Below are 21,611 nucleotides of genomic sequence, written 5' to 3' on the forward strand. Positions count from 1 at the left end.
TTTTCCACGGATGCCCCCTTGTTGCCGCGGGACCCTTGAAAAAGAAGATATCTTCTTCCACCTCGATGCGGCCCGTGAGATACTTGAATGTCTCGATCATGTCACCCCTCTCTCTGCGCTTCTTGAGTGAGTACAGCTGCAACTTATCCAGCCGTTCCTCGTACGGGAGATCCTTGAGTCCCGAGACCATCCGGGTGGCCATTCTCTGGACTGACTCCAGTCTCAGCACATCCTTACTGTAATGCGGCCTCCAGAATTGCACACAGTATTCCAAGTGGGGCCTCACCATGGATCTATACAATGGCATAATGACTTCAGGCTTACGGCTGACAAAACTCCTGCGTATGCAACCTATGATTTGCCTTGCCTTGGATGAAGCTTGCTCCACTTGATTGGCAGTCTTCATGTTCTCACTGACGATCACCCCTAAGTCTCATTCTGCTTCAGTTCTTGTTAGGATCTCGCCATTAAGAGTGTAAGTCTTGCATGGATTTTGGCTGCCCAGGTGCATGACTTTGCATTTTTTGGCATTGAAGCTGAGTTGCCAGGACCTAGACCAGCGCTCCAGTAGGAGTAGGTCGTGCATCATGTTGTCGGATATTGAATTTATGTCTGTTGTGCTTTTGCCCACTGCATTGCTTAGTTTGGCGTCATCGGCGAATAATGTTATTTTACCTCGCAGCCCTTCTGCCAAGTCTCTTATAAAGATGTTGAATAGGATCGGGGCCAGGACCGAGCCCTGCGGCACTCCACTGATTACCTCCGTCATTTCGGAGGGGGTGCCGTTCACCACTACCCTCTGAAGCCTACCTCCAAGCCAGTTCCCAACCCATTTCGTCAATGTGTCACCCAATCCTATAGAACTCATCTTGCTCAGCAACCTGCGGTGTGGTACGCTATCGAATGCTTTACTGAAGTCCAGGTATACTATGTCCAGGGACTCCCCAACATCCAGCTTCCTCATCACCCAGTCAAAGAAGCTGATCAGGTTGGATTGGCAGGATCTCCCCTTAGTAAATCCATGTTGACGGGGATCCCGTAGATTCTCCTCGTTCAGGATCGTATCCAATTGGCGTTTGATTAGAGTTTCCATTAGTTTGCACACTATTGATGTGAGATTCACCAGTCTGTAGTTTGCTGACTCCATCTTGGAGCCTTTCTTGTGGAGTGGAATGACGTTAGCTGTCTTCCAGTCCAACGGGATGTTACCTGTACTAAGGGAGAGATTGAAGAGCGCGGATAGCGGTTCCGCAAAGACATCACACAACTCCCTGAGCACCCTGGGGTGTAGGTTGTCAGGCCCCATTGCCTTGTTAACCTTGAGCTTTGACAGCTTGCAGTAGACACTGCTGGGCGTAAACTCGAAATTACTAAACGGATCAGCTGGGTCAACCCTTGTCTGCAGCTGAGGACCAAGTCCCGGCGCCTCGCGGGTGAAGACTGAGCAGAAGTATTCATTTAACAGTTGGGCTTTTTCCGAGTCCGCTTCTACATAGTCTCCGTCTGGTTTCCTAAGATGTACTATCCCACCTGAGTTCTTATTTCTGTCACTGATATATCTGAAGAAGGATTTATCTCCTTTCTGGATGTTCTTCGCTAGAGACTCCTCCATGCGGAATTTGGCCTCCCTAACTGCTGTTTTGACGGCTTTTGACTTGGCCAGATAGACTTCCCTAGAGTCGTGTTTCCCTGATTGTTTGTAAGAGATGAATGTTTTTTTTTTCTTGATGAGGTCTGAAATCTCTGCAGAGAACCACTGTGGCTTATTGTTCCTTCGCCGTTTACTTACTGATTTAACATAGCGGTTTGTTGCTTCTTGTATGGTGGCTTTCAAAGTCGACCACATTTCTTCCACGTTATCGGTTTCTGCTTGGCTTTGTAGCGCCTGGTGAACGAAGTCTCCCATTTCTTTGAAGTTTGTGTCCTTGAATTTGAGGACCTTGGTCAGTGTGGTAGATTTAGTGAAACCTTTCCTGAGATTGAACCATACCATGTTGTGGTCACTGGAGGCCAATGTGTCATCCACTGAGACCTCTGTGACACTTTCTCCATTGGTAAGTATCAGGTCCAGTATTGCCTGATCCCTTGTTGGTTCCAACACCAGTTGCTTGAGTCTTGCTCCCTTCATAGAGTTTAATAGCCTCCTGCTGCTGCCGGAAGCAGAGGAAAGCGTGTCCCAATCCACATCAAGCATGTTGAAGTCACCTAACAATACTGTGTCCACACGCAAGGTGATATTCTCTATATCTCCAATTAATTCCATATCTAGGTCATCTTGTTGTCTTGGGGGTCTGTATATTATGCCATGATACAGGCATTTGTCCTTCCCTATGGCCAAATTTACCCAAAGGGATTCCCCAGTGTAGTGGACATCTGTGATTCTGGTGACCTTAATGTCATCTTTAGTATATAATGCTAAACCACCTCCCATTTTACCCTCCCTGTCCCGGCGAAGCAAGTTGTAACCCGGTATGATCATGTCCCACCCGTGGGAGTCCGTGAGCCAGGTCTCAGATATCGCCACCACATCCAGGTTGGCATTCCTCATTTCTGTTTCTAATTCCAGGATCTTGTTTCCCAGACTGTGGGTGTTTACGTACATAGCCCTCCATGTTGTATGTTTGTTACGTCTCAGTGGGGATGTTCCCACTTGAGCTACTTGGACACCTTTAGCATTATTCGCATGTGTTGTACTTTCCCTAGACCCAGAGTTACAATGTGCACCTATCCCGGACTCTCCAGATCCAGAACTACAGTGTGTTCCTATCCCAGACTCGGAAATGTGTGTACCCTGTGGGGGTATTCCCACTTGGGCTACTTGAACTCCTTTAGTACAATTTGTAATGTGTATTCTCTCGCTGGACCCAGAATTACAATGTGTACTCCCCTTAGACCCAGAATTACAATGTGTACTCCCCATAGACCCAGAATTACAATGTGACCCAGAATTATAATGTGAGCCAACACCAGACTCGAAAGTGTATACTCTCCCTTGACCCAGATCGGTGTTTACTTACCTTAGTCTCAAAAAAGTATTGGCAGCTTAGCTCGCCAGGTAGGTTGTTTGTGCCCGTACCCTCCCCCAACTTACCTGTTTTTAAGCCCTGTGTAGTAGGCGGGCTAGACAGTGTCCAAGGATGTTCTTCCCTCTTCTGGTCAGGTGTAACCCGTCTGGTCCCTGTAGTTCTTGCAATGCCTCTCCATGGAGCAAGAACCCAAAGTTCATCTCCTTGCACCATCCCTGCAGCCAGTCGTTTGCCCTCTGGATGCAATCCTCCCTGGCACTGCCCTTGCCCCTTACTGGGAGGATCGAGGAGAAGACCACCTGCGCATCCATCCTCCTCAGCTTCTCACCCAGGGCTCTGAAGTCTTCAGGTATGCTCTCCGGGGTGCTCCTGATGGTGTTGTTGGTTCCGACGTGGATGAGAATCAAGGGGAAGTGGTCACGGGGCTTGATGAGTCTGTCCAGGCAAGCGGTTACATCCCGGATCCTGGCCCCTGGCAAACAGCAGACCTCTCTTGATTGCAGGTCTGATCTACAAATTGGACCCTCGGTGCCCCTCAGCAGCGAATCCCCGATGACCACCGCTCTGCACTTCTTAGGGGTGGGCTGATCTGTTGACTCCGGAACTGGAACCGTCTGCTGAACAACTTCCTGTTCCTCATTGTCAGGACCAGTGTTCCCTCTAAGCGGGCGGGTGTTGTGAGCAAACTTTTTTCACCGTGAGCCAAAAATATCGGGCGCCAGCAAGTTATGAGCCAACTCGCCCGATTCTCCTCTCGCCGCCCTGCCATCTGCCGTACGCCTCTTCCGATCGTGCGCTGTGACGAGAAACGTGTGCGCTGCGATGTAATATTTTGTGCGCCAGCGCACGCCAGCGCAGCTTAGCGGGAACACTGGTTCAAATGGTTTTATTTATTTCCCCAAATTTATTTTTGTTATACGCATTGAAAATATTTGATATTGCGTTTAAATCAAAATCTCAATAAACTTGAAACGAGTGCCCGTGAGATTGTGGGAGGGTTAAATACTCAAAACTTAGAAGTTTTTGCTACGCCAGCTTTCTGGTATCTTTACATACAGTGGCGTACCTAGCATATGTAACATCCGGGGCCCATCATTTTTTGGCACCCCCCCCGCATCTGTAAGAAAAACATGATTTTTAGTAACAAACCACACGTCACACATGAGTACCTAGGAAAAGGCAGCATCTTACATATTGCAGTGAGCAGTACATCAATACACCCATTGTAAAACTAAACAAGCCAGACCAGCACAGATCAATCCTACACCGTCAATCCTAACAGAAAACCATGTCTTTCGAACACACAGAACACAGAAAACACCTTCGCCTAGTAAGGAATATGTAATCACAAACTAACCCCTCCCTCTTTTACAAAACTGTAGTGTGGATTTTAGCTACGGAGGTAACAGCTCTGATGCTCATAAAATTCTGAGCATCAGAGCTGCTACCACCAAGGCTGGTGCTAAAAACGCTTCACAGTTTTGTAAAAGGGGGGATAAAATAAAAATACATAGACAAAGGTTAAATTGAACCAGCAAGAAGCTGGACTCTGCATACAATGCTTCACAGAAACAGTGACACATGTCTCCTAAAGCAATAAATAAATAGAAATTTTTTTCTACCTTTGTCTTCTGTGGTTTCTCCTTTCCTCATCTTCTTGTAACTCTCTTCCTTCCATTCACTGTCTGCCGTCTCTCTTCCCCTATATGGCATCTTCTCTCCTTCTATGCCCCTTCCAGAAACTGTATGCCTCCCCCTTCCATCTCTCCTTTCACCCCATTGGTCTGGCATCTCTCTCCTCGCCTTCCCTCTCCCACACCTCTCCTCATAGTCTGGTATCTCCCCTTCCCTGATTCTCTGGCATCTCTCTCCTTTCCTTTTCTTCCATCTTTCGTTCCCCCTCCATGCTCTCACATCTCCCCCTTCCTTTTCCCTTAGACTGGCATACCTTCCTCCTATGCTCCAAGCCCTGGCATCTCCTTTAATTCCCTCCCTCATCTTCCTTCTCCCTCCAGCTGGGTACCGCAACACTCTTCCCTGCAGCTCTGCACTTCCCCACAATTGCCATGCTTCGGTTCCTCTTCTTCCTTCCTTCCTCCCCCCCCCCCCCCGCGGGACCCTGCGGCACCATCAACTCTTACTCCCTCTAATGTCGGCCCTGCAGCTCCAGACTTCCTCGCACCTTCTCCCCTCCCCCTTTGGATCGCTATTATTTTAAATGTTATAGCCGCGGAGCTGTATCCATCAGTGGAGATGTCTAACCTCGGCCTGCCCCGGAACTCTTACTGCAGCAGCCGCCCGTCTAGGCAGGAACAGGAAGTCACTGTTGCAGTAAGAGTTCCGGGGCAGGCCGAGGTTAGACATCTCCACTGATGGATACAGCTCCGCGGCTATAACATTTAAAATAATAGCGATCCAAAGGGGGAGGGGAGAAGGTGCGAGGAAGTCTGGAGCTGCAGGGCCGACAGTAGAGGGAGTAAGAGTTGATGGTGCCGCAGGGTCCCGCGGGGGGGGGGGGAGGAAGGAAGGAAGAAGAGGAACCGAAGCATGGCAATTGTGGGGAAGTGCAATCCCCCCAATGCGTCCCCTTACCTTACCTCCCCTTACCTTTGCGACGCGTGTGTGCGCTGTGAAGAGAAACTTTGCGCTGCGATGTAATATTTTGTGCGCGCGCGCAGGCCAGCGCACCTTAGCGGGAACACTGGTAGACCTTCCTGTAGCAGCTGGTATCTGTTCCTCAGGGTGATTTGTGGTGTCGATGTAGAGCCGCCCTGTATGTGAGAGAAAGAGACAGAATAAGGTCTTCTGCGTTTTCCTGTGAAGGAAGTAACCAGCTGCCAGGAATCAGCGTCCCCAGCCACTTCCTGTATTCCGACGGTTGGTCTCAAGTTTGCAGGTTTGGATGCTTTGGGTGTCTCTAGGATGGTCTTGTCAGGTTCCTGTTCGGCGATCTGAGACAGCTCCTGGATGACTCCGTCAATGAAGGTCTCGTCGTCTCGAATACATCTTAAGCGCTGAACCTCCTCTCTCAGGCTCCTCAGCTCTAGCAAAAAGCTTTCATCTGGCTGATCCATTCCTTCCGTCTGTGTGGAGACTGTAGACATCTTTGAGGGGATGGCCTCGGTCTGTACAGAGACCTCTGCCCTCTGTCCTGGCTTCCCTTCCATCTGTACGAAGACCGTAGCCATCCTCTGGGTACTTTCGGTGACTGGACAGCCTGTCTTGATAGAAGTCATAGAAACATAGAAGATGACGGCAGAAAAGGGCTACAGCCCATCAAGTCTGCCCACTCTGCTTACCCACCCCCTGTCTATGCCCTAATGACCCAATTTCCTTATCTTGACCCTCGTAGGGATCCCACATGGGTATCCCATTTATTCTTAAAGTCTGGCACGCTGTCTGCCTCGATCACCTGCACTGGAAGCTTGTTCCAATGATCAACCACTCTCTCTGTGAAGAAATACTTTCTGGTGTCGCCATGAAATTTTACGCCCCTGAGTTTGAGCGGGTGGCCGAGGGTCCCTTGAGAAAGAAAATATCATCTTCCACTTTGACACGTCCCGTGAGGTACTTAAATGTTTCAATCATGTCTCCCCTCTTCCTACGTTCCTCAAGAGTGTAGAGCTGCAATTTGTTCAGTCTCTCTTCGTACGAGAGACCCTTGAGCCCCAAGATCATCCTGGTGGCCGTCCGTTGAACCGATTCAATTCTGCGCACATCTTTACTGTAATGTGGCCTCCAGAATTGCACACAGTACTCCAGATGAGGTCTCACCATGGCCCTGTACAACGGCATTATGACTTCAGGCTTTCGGCTGACGAAACTTCTATTGATACAACCAAATATCTGCCTTGCCTTAGATGAAGCCTTCTCCACTTGATTGGCAGTTTTCATGTCTGCACTGATGATTACTCCTAAATCTCGTTCTGCTGAAGTCCTAGTTAAAGTTTCTCCGTTCAAGAAGTACGTCCTGCATGGATTCCGCTTCCGAGGTGCATGACCTTACATTTCTTAGCATTGAAGCCTAGCTGCCAGGTTGAGGACCAACTTTCCAATGTAAGCAGGTCCTGCGCCATATAATTCTGTAAACTGCATTCACTTACTATATTACATAGTTTGGCGTCATCGGCGAATAGTGTTATTTTACCTTGAAGCCCTTGAGTCAGATCCCCTATGAATATGTTGAAAAGGAGTGGACCCAGGACCGAACCCTGCGGCACTCCACTGGTCACCTCCGATGTTTTAGAGAGGGTACCATTAACCACCACCCTCTGAAGTCTGCCACTCAGCCAATCATTGACCCATGCAGTTAGTGTCTCTCCTAACCCCATCGATTCCATCTTGCTTAGCAGCCTGCGGTGTGGGACACTGTCAAAAGCTTTCCTGAAGTCCAGGTACACGACGTCCAAAGACTCTCCCAAGTCCAACTTTCTTGTTACCCAGTCAAAGAAGCTGATGAGATTGGATTGGCAGGACCTACCCTTGGTGAATCCATGCTGACTGGGATCCCGAAGATTCCCTTCATTCAAGATCGTGTCCAATTTGCTTTTAATTAGTGTTTCCATGAGTTTGCACACTATTGATGTGAGACTCACCGGTCTATAATTCGCAGCCTCTGCCCTGCAACCCTTTTTATGCAGAGGAACGACATTAGCTAATTTCCAGTCTAGGGGAACTTTCCCCTTACTTAGGGAGAGATTGAATAGCTCAGCCAACGGTTTCGCCAGGACATCACTCAATTCTCTGAGCATTTTTGGGTGCAAATTGTCTGGTCCCATGGCTTTGTTCACCTTGAGTCTTGCCAGTTCACTGTAAACTTCACCTGGTGTGAACTCAAAATTCTGAAACGGGTCTTCTGTGCTTTGTGTTGCCTTCAACTGGGGACCGTGTCTTGCTGCTTCTAGTTCTACCTACCATTTACAAAAGTTGTTGGTTTTTTTTATATATTTGTTAGGATGGGGGCTGTTAGGTGTTGTCAGAAAGTGTTGAGGTTGGAGGAATAGAGGTAGCTAGTTAGTTCTTGGTCTGGGAGATAGAGTAGTTAGTTAATTGTCAGTTAAGGTTGCCTGCTTGTTAGTGTGCTAGTGAGATCAGTCTGATTAAATGTTAGAGGATAGTGTGGTCTGCCTGTTAAAATGGTTTGGGGATAGAGTGATTGATGTGGTCCGCCTGTTAAATGTGAAAGGTTTAGTTGCTTGTTGGTTAGGTAGAAAGTTGAAAGACTTGGAAGATAGTTGAAGAAAGATTGAAGTCAATTGGTTAATTAGCTAGTTGTAGAAGTTAAGAGACCGGCTAAAGTTGATAGCTCTTCCTTGAGGCCCTTCGCAAAGGCGCTCTTGCTAAGGCGAGGGCCTTTGCCGCTCGCCTTAGCTGCGCGCCGAACGGCTGCGCGCCGTTGGCTCGCTCCTTTTATGGGGGGAGTTTGGCTGGTGATGTCGGGGGTGGGCGGAGTTAGCTCTCGCCTCTTCCCCTGCTAGCATCGCCTTCTCTGCTCCTCTCTCCACTTCTTCCTGCTAGCACACTTTCTGCTCCGCTCACTGTTCTGCCATTTGCTCAGGACTGTTCTACCATGTGCTCAAGACTAGGCACAGCTCCTACAGTCTCCCTTCGGCTGGCCTTGCACTGTGGACTCTCTGCCGTTGGCTCGCCCCTTTTATGGGGGGAGTTTGGCTGGTGATGTCGGGGGTGGGTGGCGTTAGCTCTCGCCTCTTCCCCTGCTAGCACCGTCTTCTCTGCTCCTCTCTCCGCTTCTTCCTGCTAGCACACTCTCTGCTCCACTCACTGTTCTGCCATGTGCTCAGGACTGTTCTACCATGTGCTCAGGACTAGGCACAGCACATCACCTATATAATATTCGAAGCGCATCACATATCGAAATAAGCCATCCAATGTTCATATTTATTGGCTTTAATTTCTTTGCAGGGAAAAAGTTACTTGAAGCAAACTGCTATAGAATCCTTTTATATTTCAAGTGATCACGGTTCTATCACAGAATGTTGAGCCTTAAAATCCAACTGTAGCATTGCTTAACTTATAAATTAAAATAGCTCTTTAAACATCAAAGAAACAAACAAATTATAATGAACAAAACAAAAAAATAAAAATAACACAAGATTTATATTTCCAGAGTCATTCTTAAGTAGCCATAGGCGATTCACATTGATTTAAAAATTCCTTTAATTTTGCTGCGTCCTCAAAACTTAATGTTTTATTTTCATAAGTGACCCGCATAATTGCCGGGTATACCAAGCCATATAGAGCTCCTAATGCCCTTAATTGCGGGCGCAGATCCAACAGCTGTTTCCTTTTATAAGCGGTCACTTTAGCAAAATCAGGAACTATAAAAATCTTCGAGTCCTGACACCTGAGATTTTTATTATCTTTTGCCAATTTAAGTATTTCCGTTACTTGCTGGTATCGAAGCATTTTAAAGATCAAAGGACGCGGACCTTTTGATTACTTGATCTTTTCATTGGGATCCTGTGCGCCCTTTCTAATTCTAACGGAAATTTACTTTGCAACGGCAGAATCTTCGGCAAAAAAATTAATCAAAAAGGCAATCGGGTCATTCTTTTCTATCCCTTCAGGTAACCCAATCACTCTTAAATTGTTCCTCCTCTCGCGGTTAGATAAATCTTCCATCTCCTTTTTTAATAAATCAATTTCTCTATGATCCTTTTTATACTGCACTGCTTCTGCCTCAGTTTTTTCCACTCGCTTTTCCAGATGATCCACTTTCATATCCACTACATCTAACCTTTTTGCCAAACATGCCACTTCTTCTTTAACTTCTTTTATATTTTTTGAGTTATTACATTACATTACATTAGTGACTTCTATTCCGCCTGTACCTTGCAGTTTAAGCGGATTGCAGAATAAGATAGCTGGGCATTTCCAGGAAGTTACAATTTGGGGGACGCTTACATAGTAGATGCAGAGGAATTACAATTTAGGGCAGTGTTTTTCAACCGCTGTTCCGTGGCACACTAGTGTGCCGCGAGATGTTGCCTGGTGTGCCGCAGGGCCGCCATCAGGGCAGTACTACCAGTCCTGCATTCAGGGGCCCGGGCTCCCCCAGGGTCCTAGGCAGTGTTCTAAGGCAGGGGTGCCAGTAGCTCGCCAAGGCAAAGTGAGTCGATCACCCAGGACTCACTTTGTCTTGGCGATCTAATCTATCGAGCCGATAAGTCTTCTTCTCCCCGACGTCAATTCTGCAGTCGGAGAGGAAGTTCGGGCCAGCCAATCGCTGCCTGGCTGGGCAGAACTTCCTCTCCGATTGCAGAATTGACGTCAGGGAGAGCATGCGTCGGCGTCGGCTTTGGGGCCTGTTATCCATTGGTGGGTCCTGTTCCCCGATGGCAGCGGCAGTGGCAGTGGCTTGGGGAACGGCAGGGAGAAAGAAAGAAAGGGGGCAGGCAGAGAAACAGAAGGAAAGAAGAGAAACAGAAAAAAAGAAAGAAAGGTCAGGGAGAGAGGAAGAAAAAGTTGGGGGAGGGAATGAGGTGTGGAGGAGAGAAAGCATACAGGTTGATAGAAGGGAAGAAAGATTGGATGCACAGTCAGAAGAAGAAAGTGCAACCAGAAATCACCAGACAAGGTAGGAAAAATTATTTTATTTTAAATTTAGCAAAGTGGAGGCAGTATTACCACAGTTTTCAAAGGAATTTGCCCAAATAACTTAATAGTTAACTGGGTAAATTCCCAGAGATGAAAACTTCACTTCACTTACTATGCACAGTTCTAAATTTATATCTGCTGTCTATATTTTACAATATGGTCAGCTTTTACTAAACCGCAATAGTGGTTTTTAGCGCAGGGAGCCTATGAGCGTCAAGAGCAGCGCTGGGCATTCAGCGCAGCTCCCTGCGCTAAAAACTGCTATTGTGGTTTAATAAAAAGGATGGAGGGTATATTTGTCTATTTTTGTATGGTAGTTACTGAGGTCATCTGCCTTGACCTCTTTGAAAAAAACCCAAAATAGGAATGATAATTAACATTTTCTCAGCGTATAGTGTGCTTTGTGTTTTTTTATTTTATTATTGGTAGATCATTTTGACTTGGTCATTTTAAAGTAGCTCACAAGCTCAAAAAGTTTGGGCACCTCTGAGCTACAGCGTTGAAACTGTGTATTTCTATTTTATCCCCCCTTTTACAAAACTGTGGAGCGTTTTTTAGTGCCAGCCGTGGTGGTAGCAGCTCTGATGCTCAGAATTCTATGAGTGTCAGGGCTGTTACCACTGTGGCTAAAATCCACACTACAGTTTTGTAAAAGGGTGAGGGGTTAGTTTGTGATGACATATTCCATACTAGGCGAAGGTGTTTTCTGTGTTCTGTGTGTTTGAAAGACATGGTTTTCTGTTAGGATTGACGGTGTAGGATTGATCTGTGCTGGTCTGGCTTGTTTAGTTTTACAGAGCTGTCATCTGGAGCTGTCATCCGCCGGCTCATCGGGGATCGATCAGAAGAGTGCTGAGTGTGACGGACAGCGGCTATCTGGAGGAGACAAGCGCAGTAAGTCCTGAGTGACAGTGAGATACTGCAGTGATGGACAAGTTTTTGAAAAGGAAAGAACTAGACTCTGAACAAAATTTGGAGCCAGATGAGAGCCCAAGTATGAGTGGGGGTCAAAAGAAAGCAAAGATGGTTAGCGCAAGCAAATTCTCTGGCGCAAGGCAATATAGCAAAAGCTATATTTCAGTTGGATTTATTTTCACTGGAGATGCAAACAAACCAACTCCACTGTGCGTGGTGTGTGGTGAAAAGCTAGCTAACAATGCTATGGTCCCAAGCAAACTTAAACGCCATCTCCAAACGAAACACCCTTCGCTTCAAAACAAGAATGCGGACTATTTTGTTCGCCTGCGTGACAACACGGAGAAACAGGCAACTTTCATGAGAAAAACCACAAAGGTAAATGAAAGAGTTCTTAAAGCTAGCTATCAAGTTGCTGAACTTATAGCCAAGTCAAAAAAGTCGCACACTGTGGCAGAGACATTAATACTTCCTGCCTGCAAAGCTATTGTAGAGGAGATGCTCGGACCTGAAGCAGCTAAGGAAATAGCCAAAGTCCCTCTCTCAGACAACACAATTTCCAGACGTATTAATGACATGTCTGCAGACATCGAAAGTGTGGTTTTGGAAAAGATCCGTATCAGTGAGAAATTTGCATTGCAACTTGACGAGTCTACTGATATCAGTGGACATGCTCAACTCTTGGCCAATGTGCGTTTTGTTGATGGTGATGCAATTAGAGAAAACTTCTTTTTTTGCAAGGCATTGCCAGAAAAAACAACAGGAGAAGAAATTTTTTGGGTCACATCAGAATACCTTGAAAAAGGAGGACTTAAGTGGGAAAACTGCACAAGTGTCTGTCCGGTGGTTGTCGCGTGGCAAGGTCTTGGTTCGTGTGTATGAGCTGCGGGAGGAACTTAAAGTGTTTCTGACAAATGAGAGGTCAGATAACACAAAGCAGCTTGCAAGTGATGAGTGGTGTGCAAGGCTGGCATACCTGGCAGATATATTTTATCATCTGAATGAACTGAACACACGAATGCAAGGCCGAAGTGAAAACCTGCTTACAAGTACAGATAAAATAAATGGATTCCGTTCAAAGGTGCAACTCTGGCATCAACACGTGGAAAGTGGCAATCTTGAAATGTTCACACTCACCAAGCAATGGCAAGGTGTTCACACTGCTGCACTGTGTGAGATAATAGTTAAACATTTAAAAACTCTTGAGGAGAAGTTGTCATTTTATTTCTCTTCAGTCTCCACTGAATGCCTTGACTGAGTTAGAGACCCTTATAGCTCAGCATCAGTTGGTGGAAAGGACATGACTTTACAGGAGCAGGAGGAACTAACTGAACTGAGACAAAATCGTGGTTTCAAGCTAAGATTTGCTGATCTACCTTTGGACAGTTTTTGGTTGGATACCGCCAAGGAGTTCCCCCTTCTGGCAAACAAAGCTATTTTGACATTGCTCCCATTTTCCACTACATATCTGTGTGAGATTAGCTTTTCAAGCATGATTGCTATAAAAACCAAATACAGAGAGAGACTGAGAGCTGTTGACGAAGAGCTACATGTGTGTCTTTCTTCGATTCCAGCCAGAATATCAGCTTTGTGTTCAGCCAAACAGGCCCAGGTTTCACACTGAATAAAGTATTTTATAATTTTTCACTATTCTGTTTACTTAATATTTCATAATAAAGGGATCAAGATGGCTGCCGAAGCTCTAAGCTGAGCGTCATGCGCTGGTGAGCTCTTCACTTACTTTGGATTCCGTGTTGAATTTTCGGCAGAATGCCCAAGCGGAGGGGTCGGAGCACGGCTGGGGCCTCGCGGAGCTCCGTCGGACCCAGCTTGGGGAACATTGAGGAGCTGTTTCGTCGCATGCAGAGTTCCCTGCAGTCGGAGGCGTTCCCGCTAGAGACGCCCCGAACGGGCAGAACGGAGGCAATCTCTCAGGGACTTGAGACCACGCTAAGCCCCGACACAAGGGCTCCGCCCCCACGCCCTCAGGTTACCAGCTCCCCGCGGGAGGGGGAACTCTCCAAAGAGGGAGTATCTTCAGCCCTGGAGGCCATTGTCAATCATGGAGGGAGCAGGGATCCAGACTCTCCACATTTTCAAGAGAGTCTGTTTGAAGAAACAGAGGAGTCGACAACAGAGGAGAGCGGACAGATCCAGGAGAATGTTAAACAGGCAGTTTCACCAGTGGGAGAAGAGTCTACAACTTATTCCTTTCACCTTCAGAGACCCCAAGAGGTAACACTTGAAACTATCTGGGACCTGGTTGCTAATATTCCTAATTTGTTAAAACCTCAATTAAATCAAATAGAAAGGGAAATAAAACATCATGATAAAGAAATAAAAGAAGTAAAAAAGGAAACAACAGAGCTTAGAAAAGAGATTGTCAGCATTAACCAGGAATCAATTAAGACCAAACAAATTTATGAAACAATAATTAAGGACAATACCAATCTTAGAAGAAAGTTAGAATCTTTGGAAAATTTTTCCCGTGGAAATAATTTAAGATTGGTAAATTTTCCTAAGGTCTTGATGATTACACCTCGGGAGATGCTGAAAAGATACTTAATGGAAATTTTGAGTTTGTCTGAAAATATGATACCACCATTTACACAAGTTTATTATCTTCCTACTAATCAACGGAAACAACAGCAAGAGGATGAACAGGAAAATTTGGATGTGTCTACTATATTGGAATCCTCGAATACTGAAAAGGCAGTCCCAGCAACCTTAATATTAACAGTGGCATTGGCCCCGGACAAAAACTGGTTACTGAGACTCTTCTTTAAAAATAAAATGAAAACCTTTTTAGGAATGCAGATACAAATGTATCCTGATCTTGCCAGAGAAACCCAGAGGCGTCGTAAAGAATTTCTATTATTAAAGCCAGGGGTGTTAGCCCTTGGGGCAACTTTTTATTTACGTCACCCATGCAAATGCATAGTGTATTATTCTTCTCAGAAATTTGTCTTTTTTGATCCTTCACAGCTGGTGACCTTCCTGTCACTATCTCGCTTGGAAAAAGAAAAAGGACAATAAGATCTAGCCCTAGATGGGAAGTTATTAGGGAACTTTGAGCTCAACTTAGATTAATCTCAGTATTATTTGTTTTTTCTTTTAATTTAAACTGTCCTTTGTACATCTTGATCTTCAAAGTGGACTTGAGTTAAAAATTTAAGTAACATAATGGAGTTTTCTTTTTGTTTTTCTTTGAAAATATGGATATGTATTATTTGTTTGTTTCCTTGATTTTTGGACTTTAATATGATGATTATGGCTATGTATCCTTAAACTTAAATTTTTGCTTTCTGTACAAGTTATACTTGATAATTATTTACAAAATGATAAATAAATAATAATTAAAAAAAAAAATATTTCATAATAAAGTAATTATAAAATACTTTCTTTGTGTTTATTTGATTCCTATTCAAGAGAATTACTTTATATATAGTCAATATAGGCACAGAGTTAAATTTTTTAACATTTTCTAATGGTGGTGTGCCTCGTGATTTTTTTCATGAAACAAGTGTGCCTTTGCCCAAAAAAGGTTGAAAAGCACTGATTTAGGGGACGCTTACTCAGTAGATGCAGGGGGATTACAATTTAGGGGAGGTTAAATAGAGAAGGCAGAGGGGAGAAGTTGAGGAATGGAGGAGAATTTAGGAATACTAGTAAGGAAGATGAAGTTTAGGGTTGGTTACTTGTTAGGGTTGTTGGGGAGGTCTGCTGGTAGTTTGCATGGAGGTGGGAGAATGTGAGGGGGGATAGAAGGCTGTATAGTTTTTTTGAATAGCAGGGTTTTGATTTCTTTTCGGAATGATTTAAAGTCACTTGTAGTTGACAACAGGTTGGAGATACAGGGGTCCAGTTTCGCTGCCTGCATCGCTAGGAGGCCGTCGTACATCTTCTTTCGTTGAGTTCCCTTGAGCGGTGGGAAGGAGAATAGGATCTGGGTTCTTCTTAGTCTGGATGTGCGGTTACGATTTAGACGGTTGTTGAGGTAGGTGGGTGCAGTTCCGTTTATTGCTTTGTATAATAGACAATAAAATTTGAATTGGATTCAAGCTCGTATTGGTAGCCAGTGTGAGTCTAGGTAGGCATTAGTGATATGGTCAAATTTTCCAAGTGAATAGATCAGCCTGAGGGCTGTGTTTTGAATGGTCTGTAGTTGGTTTATCAAGTTTGTGGGGCATGGAAGGTAGAGGATATTGCAATAGTCCACTAGTCCTAGGACAAGGGATTGGACTATGATCCTGTAGTGATCTTTTTCGAATAATTTTCTTATTTTTTGAAGGTTGCGCATGGTGAAAAATGCTTTTTGAGTGGTTTTGTTGATTTGTATCTGCATTGTGCCGCATCTATCTATCTGTATCTCTCATAATATCTTTGTTCTCAACTTCTTCCGATGGTAACGGAACCAGCAGAAGTGAAGTCGACTCTAACTTCGACCTTTTAACACTACCTGAACCAGCTCCCGCCGAAGAATTTTTATTTTGTTTACCCGAAGCCATTTCTTTGTCAAATATACCTCCTCCGAAATGGCTCTCAATAATTTTTTCCAGCTAATAACTCAATAATTAGCCTGACTCTGCGGAGCTACTCAGTCATATAGCCATTTTGGTATGCCTCAAAGCCACGCCCCCTCACTAATTAATGTTGATGGAAAACTTTTAGCTAAAACATTGGCTTTACGTTTGGCTAAGGCTCTCCCTTTTATTATTGATGTGCACCAAACTGGATTCGTTGCTAAGAGGCATTCATCTAATAATACTAGGTTGGCTTTTCATATGTTAAATTTAACAAAAGCCATGAATGAACCAGCTTTCTGTGTCCTTGGATGCAGAGAAAGCTTTTGATTGGGTGGAATGGACCTTTATGTATCAAGCTTTAGAATGGTTTGGTATAGGTTCTGGATTTATACAAATGATTCAATCATTGTATAGCTCCCCATCTGCAAGATTTTATATTAATAATAATTTATCAAAGCGTTTTAACTTGCGGAGGGGGGGGTTAGACAAAGCTGTCCATTATCTCCTTTGCTTTTTGATATGGTATTAGAACCCTTGTTGTTAGCTATTCAACAAGCAAAGGGGATACAGGGTATTCTTCGTACAGACTGGGAATATAAAGTCTCTGCATATGCAGATGATATACTGCTTTATTTGAGGAATCTAGAAACTTCCATTCCATGCTTGCTTGAATTGATAGAGAAATTTGGAAAATTTTCAGGATATAAGATAAATTGGAGTAAATCAGAAATTCTGCCATTTAACATACATTGTACTTAAGGATTATTTGACTCATTTTCCTTTGTATGGAAGGAAGATGGATTAAAGTATTTAAGAATTTGGATTAAAAGTACACTTGAAGACACAATAAAAGAGAATGAAAAACTTTTATTAAAGAAAGTAACAGAAATGTGTAAGCAATGGAATCCTTTACATCTTTCTTGGTGGGGGAGAGTTCAAACTATTAAAATGATATTCAAATGAGTATGATACCAGTTTTTTTTCAATGGTCCTTTTATAAAAAATTATGGTATTCTTATAAAATTTGTTTGGCTGGTCAAAAGACCTAGAATTGCTTTAGTATCTACAAAAATCAATTATGGAGGGTGGGGTAAATTTCCCAAATTTTTATAGGTATCATCAAGCCTATATTTTACGCCAGGGTATGTATTGGGTCCTCCCAGAGCTCATGGAAAATATCCCTGATTGATTATATTTGGAATGGCGACTCATTTATTTTATAAAAATTTTTAAATTGTTTTAATATAGGTCCATTTTGAGACTGAGTATCTCCTTTTTCATCTTTAATTGCACTTATTTTAGACCTTCTTTTTTTAACTTTAAGATAATTAGCCAGTAATCTTCCCGCCTTATTCGAATTACCATAATACAAAGCTTACTGACACAGAATACCTTTCTTAACCAATTTAGAAGAAACCTCATAATATTTATATTTAACTTTTAAAAGAGCTTGTAGCGTGGAATTTTCCCATTTTTCTATCAATTTTGCCTCTAAAATCGTAATCTCTTGCTCTAACATAATAAATTGTTTTTTTAATTGTTTTTTAGAATAAGCTGAAAATGATATTATTTGTCCTCTCATAGTTGCCTTAAAAGCATCCCACAAGATTTCTAATGAGACTTCTTCCGTATTATTAATTTGAAAATATTCATTTATCTTTGTCTGAAATTCTTCACAAAATTTTGGGTATTCAAGCAATGCATTATCGAATCTCCAAACAGGCCTATCATTATCTTGATCAGCAAAATTTAAATTTATCCAGACACCACCATGATCAGATAAAATTATTGGATCTATAGTAGCTTGAGTGACATTTTGTACTAACTTATCTGAAACCAAAACATAATCAATTCTAGAGAAAGATTTATGGACATGTGAACAAAACGAAAATTCTCGATCATTAAAATGAAGAATGCGCCAGATATCTTTTAAATTACAGGAATTTGCAAAATTATCCAACCCTAATGATTTTAAAATTTTACTAGGTTTTTTATCTAATAAAGGATCCATAACAGCATTGAAATCTCCTGCTACTATCAAATTACTAGCAGCCAGTGGTAGAACTATTTGTTGCAGAGTTTTAAAAAATTCAATTTGATTCGAATTAGGGGCATACACATTAAAAAGCGCTACAATAGTACTGCCCATACTCATGTTCACATGTATCCACATTCCTAATTGATCTGCAGCCACCAAGTTAAACACTGCAGTGCATTTTTTATTAATCAGAATAGCTACACCTGCTTTTTTCCCTACCGCAGGAGCAAAGAAGCAATCCTTCACCCAATTACCAATTAGTTTCTTTGATTCATCTCCAGTAAGGTGAGTCTCCTGTATAAAACAGACATCCGCATTCTGCTTTTAAATATAATAGCGTCTTCTTCCTTTTTATCAGATGATTAAGGCCATTAACGTTTAAAGAAAAAATTTTAAAATCCATTTAAACAAAATGAAACATAATAATTACATATTTCTGCATTATAATTATTATATAATAATTTCCCCCACGTTGAAAATTTAATTCAATCCCCAACCCACTCCCAAATACTCTCCCATTACACCCCCCACCTTTTCCCGCAATATAACATTGTCAACTTCGAGGCGTACATATATAGCTCAAGTAAATGAGAAACTCCCCCCAGGCCAAATTCATAACAACTCTCCTAAATATAATAATCATCTTAAATATTACATTGTAAGTCATTTAGCAAATCATAAATCACTTAAAATCTACTCCAATCCATTTCCTCACTCTTTTTTTTTTTTTTCCTAAATAACATAAAATAAATATTTGTTATAAATCACATATGACAAATAGTATTTACTTTCTTCTTAAATTCATAACTTAGACCTCCATTAAACATAAGATTTCTACATCCCACAAAAATTCATATTCCTGAATATTCCTCATTCCTATTCCTGAATATTCCTCATTCCCCTCCTTTCCCTCTCCATTCTAAAGGCAATGCATTCCAATCTTCATGTACTCAAATCATCTCTTATCAACTTATAAACCACCCAATTAGTAACTTATTTCATCATATAATTTCCTTTTTCATTCACTCATTCTACCATACATCCTTCATTTATTCCTGAACTAATAAAATGTATATCCAGAATTGCAGGAACATCACCATAGCGCCTAAAATAAATAGAAAGTTAATATATTCTTAATATCTTACTTATTATATTTCTTATTTATCTACTTATACTTTATCCCCCCTACTTTTTTTTTTTTTTTCTTAAACAAGTTAATCCATTTATTATGATACTTCAGGCTCATACCACCATGGAAGTTCATAATATGATACATAACTAAACCACTCTATATCAACACTTGAACCTAACTCCAAGCATTGCTTATGTTATATAAATATTATAGCAGTCCAGCAACCTATTCCAAAGCGCAGCAGGTCTTAACATTCTATTTTCAGCTTCACCTATCCATTTCAATGCAGTAGTTCATCCAATTTTCTGGAAGCTGTCTTCAGATTCTTCTTATGCTAAGCTGCATCATCCATACAACTCTATTAAAATTCATGTGTAGCACCAAACTTTAAATCTAGGCAAAGGTCAGATGTGAAATATAAATCAAAGTGAGGATCCAACCGTATCATACAAGCGATCCTCATCAGTCTCAGCACTTCACATCATATCTCACTTTCTTTTCCATATTGTCAAACCATCTTTCATATTTGTTCAACTTTTTAAACTTCCGCTGACCCTTTGCCATATAAACATTAACCAAAAATATATTATTTTTCCATATCTCTGACATTCCATCACAACACTGCAACAAGCCTCCCTCATGGCTGGTCACATGACCTAGTCAGAATGTTGAGTTCTTTTCAAAAGTTAACTGCATCGAATCCTTGCTGGAAAACATATTCTTCTTATCCATTTCCTCCATTTATAAACTTTTAAAAGTTCTCATTTTAATAATAAAATGATCAAAAACAAAAATCAAATAAACAAGAAATCAGCATCTAACTAATTTTCAAGAGTCCATAGATAAATCAAACTGATCCAAAAATTCTTTCAATTTAGCTGCCTCCTCAAAATTATATGTTTTGTTTTCATAGGTCACTCTCATAATTGCTGGATATACCAATCCATACCTTGCACCCAAAGCTCTTAATCTAGGTCTCAAATCCAGAAGCTGCTTTCTTTTATAAGCGGTGGCTTTTGCAAAGTCCGGAACTATGAAAACTTTTGAATCCTGGCATTTAAGATTTTTATTATCTTTAGCTAGCTTCATAATTTCTGCCACCTGCTGATATCGTAATCATTTGAAAATAATTGGACGGGGACCCTTTTGACTGCTTGATTTCCTCATTGGGATCCAGTGTGCCCTTACTATTTCTAATGGGAAAGGACTCTTCAACGGCAAGATTTTTGAAATAAAGGACATCACAAATTTTATAGGATCTTCTTGTTCAACCCCTTCAGGCACCCCGATCAGACGTAAATTATTTCGCCTTTCTCGGTTTGACAGATCCTCCAGATCCCTTTTTAAAGCCTCTATTTCTTTGTGAACCTTTTTGCATTCCCTCAAGTCTGCTTCAGATTTTTCAGCGCGCTTTTCCAACTGTTCAATTTTAAAATCAGCCGCCTGCATTCTTTTATTAAAACTTTCCACTTCCTCTTTAACCTCTTATGTTCTTAGCGCTTTCCAATACAATTTCTTTAATTTTCTGTAATTCATTCATCAGAGATCTTTGTTTTCTATTTCCTCTGATGACAACGGGACCGTCGACGGGGAGATCGAATCTAATTTTGATCTTTTTACACTCCCCCCGTTTAAATTCACCGTATTATTTTTACCATGCTTACCTGAAGCCATTCTCACTCTAGATTTCACTTTCCACCCGACTTACACAAATTTTGACTGCTTTATTTTAACAAAATTGGCCTTTCACTGCAGGAGCCACTCACTCACCCGACCATTCTCGTATGCCGCAAATCCATGCCCCCCCCCCCCCCCCCCCCCACGCCATTTTCGAAAAAATGTCTAGAATTTTATTTTTTTGAAAATCGTCTATCTGGATGTCCAGGCAATTGTTCAACCAGACCGCCAGGATGTCTATCTTTATACCACATTTTTGACCAAAATTTTACCCCAAATGCCCAGAACAGGACCATTTAGGTATGAAAGGGACCAATCTTATAATGAACTGGCCACCCAGACATGACAATAGAGCAATGGGGCACTTTACAGGACACTGCTGTGAACTTCACATAAAGGGTGCCATATGAGCATCTCACCTGACCTCCCTTATAAGTTATGGTGAGCCCCTCAAATCCCACTATATCCACCTGTTTACAACCCCAATAGCCCTAATGGCTGCAGGTGGCACCTATATGGCAGTACTGTAGGGTTTTGGTGGGCACACATGTTCCACCATAAATGTAGAGTGTTAAAGTGCTTTATGGGCCTGGGTCCTCCTCTCTATGGTTCACTACCGCCCCCCCCCCCTCTCCCCCCAGGCTACTTAAGACACCTGTGTGCAGCTCTACTAGGAGTTC

General features: G+C 42.7%; 1 protein-coding gene across 5 annotated transcripts in view; it reads left to right on the plus strand.

Moving 5' to 3' along the window:
* Nucleotides 1-21,611, plus strand: part of TDRD1 (tudor domain containing 1) — a 613,801-nt gene that overhangs the window by 538,998 nt on the left and 53,192 nt on the right. The window lies entirely within an intron of this gene.

The sequence above is a fragment of the Geotrypetes seraphini genome, chromosome 4 (genome assembly GCF_902459505.1).
Source record: "Geotrypetes seraphini chromosome 4, aGeoSer1.1, whole genome shotgun sequence".
In the NCBI taxonomy this organism is placed as follows: domain Eukaryota; kingdom Metazoa; phylum Chordata; class Amphibia; order Gymnophiona; family Dermophiidae; genus Geotrypetes; species Geotrypetes seraphini.